Source organism: Gossypium arboreum, chromosome 2, assembly GCF_025698485.1.
Source record: "Gossypium arboreum isolate Shixiya-1 chromosome 2, ASM2569848v2, whole genome shotgun sequence".
In the NCBI taxonomy this organism is placed as follows: Eukaryota; Viridiplantae; Streptophyta; class Magnoliopsida; order Malvales; family Malvaceae; genus Gossypium; species Gossypium arboreum.
In genome coordinates, this window is record NC_069071.1 from 40138268 (window position 1) to 40143923 (window position 5656).

The 5656-nt window shown below is 31.6% G+C and overlaps 1 non-coding gene across 1 annotated transcript; it reads left to right on the forward strand.

The window, feature by feature from the left end:
- Nucleotides 1-5128: 5128 nt before the first annotated feature.
- Nucleotides 5129-5235, forward strand: LOC128290037 (small nucleolar RNA R71). The gene has a single exon (XR_008279678.1). It is a non-coding gene; the product is annotated as a small nucleolar RNA R71 (small nucleolar RNA).
- The last annotated feature ends 421 nt before the right edge of the window (nt 5236-5656 follow it).

The window sequence follows — 5656 nt, forward strand, 5'->3', positions numbered from 1 at the left end:
TAAGCTCCAAAGGTAACATTCGTGGTTTCAATTTTTCTAGCAATACTTTGTCCCAACTTTAAATTGGTTTGGCCTCTTTACATGCACATCATGGTATTTCTTTGTTTCTTCATTGTGTTTTCTCATTTCCTCATCAACATTCATTCACCATTCACCTAGTTTGTCAAGTTGCACCATTCGCTCTTCACTTGTCACTCAGTTTCTGTCACCTTGAATAAAATATGGTTCCAACACGTTTTCACGGGGGATTTCATGCAAAGAATGCTAAGCCACATGATTACTAACATTAACAGAACAATTAGTATCATCTTGCTCACTAAGGACTCTCACAAAATCACGTGCTTAAAGAGTAATCTTTTCATCACCTACACGACGCACAAGTTCACCACTACCCACATTAATAATAGTTCTGGTAGTAGATAAAAATCATCGACCTAAGATCATAGGTACCTCAATGTCCTCATTCATGTCCAATACAACAAACAGGGAATGTAACAGCCCGATTTAGACCCTAATCGGAACGGTGATTTTGGGACCACGAATTCGAGTCAGAAAATATTTAAAAATTATTTTGTGTTTATTTTGTGTGAATTTATATCTGTGAAATTTTCGTGATTTAATTTTTTCGTTTAGGTGTCCGATTAAATAAAAGGACTTAATCGCATAAAATGAAAATTCAGTGGTTTTTCTAAAAAGGGCTAAATTGCACTTGGCTTTTTAAATGGAAGCCTTAAAGTTGCAATTAACCCATTAAGAGAATAAGTGGACGGTACTAGGCATATGTTATATGGCTTTGTTATAATATTATTAAGGTTAAATAAGTAATTAGATAAAATGTTATTAGATAAAATGTTATTATATGTTATTATATGTTATAATTTGTATGAAATTAAAATAAGGTTTTCATATTACCTTTCTCTTGGCCAAAACTTAAACAAGAAAGAAAAAGAAAAACAAGTTAGGGTTCGGTGGTATTCAAGCTTGATTAAGGTATGATTTTAGCTCGGTTTTTTATAATTTCTACGTTTTTTTATATCGTTCCTTAGTAATCTTCAAGACCCATGCTTTAATTTTTTATTTTGATGAATATTTTGAGTTGTGCCATTGTTGGTAACTTGTGAGTTTTATTGTTTGATGATGAAAAATGAAAGATATGTTTTAGATTAACATATTTTGTCTTGGAGTTTTTGATGATTTTGAATAATTAGGACTTAATCGCAAAAATAATAATTTGAGGGACTAAAATGTGAAATAAATGAAATATATGGACTTGTATGGTAATGGGTAAGATTCGGCCAAACATGGGTATTTGGAAATTTTATGTATTTTGTGTTTTGTGCAATAGGGACTAAATTGTAAAAATTGTAAATGTCAGGGGTAAAATGGTAATTTGCTCATTTATGTGTTTTTGGACTAAATTGAATGAAAATATGTTTGAATAAGCTTAATTTGAATATGTTTAGGTCAAGAACCAAAGAAATCGGATTTGGATCGGGGAAAAACGAAAGTTGTTGACTAGTTGCCGAATTCCGTTTTGTACCGTCTGAGGTAAGTTCATAAGCAAATAAACGTGTTTATTGGTAATTCAATGTTATATTTACATGCTGTTATGAAAGGTTAGAATTAATATATGCTATGGCCAAACATTTTTTAATTTGGCTATGACACTTCCGAGTTCGATTTGACCGAGTTACGATGTCTGAAAGCCCCGTATAAACCTAAGGAATAGTTAGGATACATATGTCATGACATAGGATTCTGATATATGTGTGCGAGTAAGTCTATGGCATCGATTTGTGATTTTGACAAGTGTCTACGAGTAAGACCGTGTCTGGGACAGTGGCATCGATATGTGGCTACATGTAAGACCATGTCTGGGACGTTGGCATTGTACGATTTATGTGATTATCCGAGTGTCCTATCCAATTCCAAATGATTCATCGGGAAAAGGTATAATGAGTTCGAAAGTGTAAACGAGCTATATGTCAGGTATGAAATTACTTGTTGCCTACTTGAGAAAAGGGTAAGTAAAAACCTTGGCTTTTGTTATGAATCTTGTAAAATGTGAGTTAAGAAAATATGTCTAAATGATATGTGTATTCGGTTGTGAATGATTAGTAAGCATATTATGGACGTTCCTATGTATAAGTGTATAAATGATGAGATATACATTTGGTTTTGTAGTTAACATATGTTTATGAAATTATATTAAGGCATATGAGTTTTGTATTTATGTATGTGAACTAGGTATATATGAATATTCGGCTTTGATGGTTAAATGATAATATGTTAGTTTTGGCTTTATATACATTCGGTCAAGGTGATAATATAAAAGAAAATAATTATGTTTGTTTAAAAATACTTCATATGAATGTGTATATATATAATTGGATTTAAGTGTGGAATGATAAAATATTATGGCTTAGTTTAGTTAATTTTGTTAATATTATTGGGCTCTTTATTTGCATATGATTTATTAGGCTCTGGTAGCTTACTCTGTGTATTATATTATTCTGTTTTATAGATTTTGAAGTGAAGCTACAAGCTCAGGATTGTCAGCCAAGCTCATCACACTATCTATAGCTTCGGTATTTAAATAGTTGAACTTGAACTATGGCATGTATAAGATGGATTTCATTTTGAAGTAATAGATTTTTGAGTTGTGTAAAATCTAGCCATGCGAAAATGGCTTATGTGTTATGTTTGAGTTTGGTTTGGCTAGACTATGGTTTGAGCTCGTTTCAATTATTTTGTTATGTGTCATGGTTTGGAAGTGATTATGATATGCAGTTTGAGTATTGAACTTTTTTATAAATCCTGGATGTAGTATGAATGTGGTAGCTTGGATGTGTATTATAATAAGATAAAATATTCATGTGGATGTTGATTACTAAACTTAGTTTTGACCTAAATGTTTTTGTTAATAATGATTCATAATGTTGGTTAGATAATTTGGTAATGGAAATCTTGAGTAGGTGTGTGGATTAAATATGCAATTCGGTTTGCATGACATTAAATAAGGTAAAAATTCTATGATTGTTTTTGTCATTTTCTTGATATGAGTTTAATTAATAAGGTGTGACTTTGGAATCTAGGGTAAATGCGCTCTAGCACTTAAACCTTAAGGCACATTCGGTTATGTTACATTGAATTAAATTGTATGTGTAGTTGATTGCTAAATTATAAAGTAAGTTCTCAATTAGTTATATCATGAGTTTATACTGAGGTTGTTATTTGTGTCTGAAAGTAGTTCAGTTTTCAAATGTCGTAATGCACTTAACCTTTTTTATAACATGTTGCATATCTTATATATTTTAGTTAATTGTATAACCTCAAATATGATTTGCTAATAAGCTCCATTCGAAAAAGCTAGCAGTCTTTATTTATGCATGTATATATATATATGTGTTCGAATGGGTTCATTAAAATTTTATCAATGTACAAAACATGAATACATATAGATTAACAGTATGGTGTTGCAAGTAGGAATAAAGAGGTTGGTGATGAAATTTATTTTCCGTCAATGTATAATCTATGCAAGTGCACGACTTATTCAAGAAAAAGTCTGTCATTCAACACTAAAGATATTGTTGAGTTATATGCCCGGTAAATGTAATTTATACTATGTGATGAACGATAAAATTTTTAGGTTCTGATATATGAAATGATTTTACCCACTGACATGATATTGATGTCGAACTATATTATATAATGCATAATTGTATGAATTGTAATATGATCGGTAATGCCTCCCGACCTTAATCCGACGACGGAGATAGGTTAGGGGTGTTATAGGGAATATAAATTTATCCACTTTTACAAGTACATCCTCAATAATACCCCTAAGATATCTAATTGATCTATTTGCTAATTGAATACTCATCCTAGTGGGTCTGGGTTCCTTAAGACCAAATTGTTTAAACATCTTATAAGGCATGAAATTTATACTAGCCCTAAATCATCCAAAGCATTTTTAACATTCAAGCTACTAATGAGACAAAGAATAGTAAAACTCCTGGGATCTTTAAGTTTGTTGGGTAGTTTGTTTTGAAGAATGGCTGAGCAAATTGCATTAAGCTCAATAGTCAATGAGTCGTCTAACTTCCTCCTGTTTGTTAACAACTCTTTTAAAATTTTACATACTAAGGCATCTGAGATAGGGCTTCAATAAATAGTAAGTTAATGTGCAATTTTTTTAAGAGTTGAAGAAATTTTCCATATTGTTCATTTCTACAGTCTCTCTTTAATGTTGTTGGATATGGAATTCAAGGTTTGTATTCTCTAACCACTGACTTTTACTCTTTCTTTCTTTCCTTAACCTCATCATTTTTCTTAATAGCTTTTAGTTTCAGTTTCTATTCAGGCTCAATAACCCTTCCACACTTCAAAAAGTGATTGCGTGAAGTTGCTCCCTTGGGTTAGTTTCAGTATTGCTAGGTAGGCTACCTTGTGGTCTTTCCGAAACTAATCTTGCAAGTTGTCCAATTTGATTTTCAAGCTCTTGAATTGATGCTTGCTGATTTTCAAAGCTGTCTTAGTATTTTGAAATTGAGTTTCTAACACCAAAATAGAATTTGCCAACATCTGTTCAAGGTTCAGTTTGTTCTCTTGCTGATAAGATTGCTGAAAACCCAAATGGGGTTGCAAACTTTTATTTCCTTGACCACCCTAAGAGAAATTTGGATGGTTCCTCTAACCTGCATTATAGTTATTGCTATAAAGATTATTTTGAGGTCTAGAATTATTACCCATAAAGTTGACTTGCTCATTCTCCGTGCTAGGACCGAAGGGTAAATATTTTGAATTAATCATCCCCACTTCATTCGCATCGCATTGTATCATTGAATTCACCTGCATAGAAAAATTCAAACAATCAATTTTCTTATTCAGTGCTTTCACTTGGCTTGACAACATAGAAACTGTATCTAGATTAAAAACACTAGTTGTTTTCATCGGTTTTGTTCTCATAACTTGCCATTGATATTTATTCAGTGTCATCTCCTCAATAAACTCATAAGCTATCTCAAGTGTTTTATTATTCAGTGTTCCACCAGCTGTTGCATCAATTAACTGCCTAGTCAAGAGATTCAAACCATTGTAGAAGGTTTGAACTTAAAACCACAAAGATAACCCATGATAAGAGCACCTTCTCAATAGATCCTTAAATCTCTCCCTTGCATCATATAATTCTTCCAAATCGATTTGAGAAAAAGAAGAGAGATCATTCCTCAACTTAGTTGTTTTAGACGGTGGGAAGTTGTAACATCCCATTTTTCAGTGGTGTCAGAGACTTTGATTTCAAGGCCACCAAATCCAACGAGTAAGTTTGTAAATATTTTTATTTAATATTCACGAGTTGAGTATGGTTTTAAAAAGGTTCCTGATGTGATAATTTATGTTATATAAATGATTTATTAAGTTCAAGTGGTAAGACCCTAAAGTCAAATGGTTTTAGAAAATGAGGTATCGGGACCTCATTTCTATAAACCAAGCTATAAGTATTTAAACGATTTATTTTTAAGGTTGTCATTGATGAATCTGTGTGATTTTACTTATTAAATGATGAATTTGAAATGTTGGTTGATATTAAAGCATTTTGTTAAGTAATTTTGATGAATTTTTCAATTAGGGACTAAATTGCTAAAATAGTAAAAGT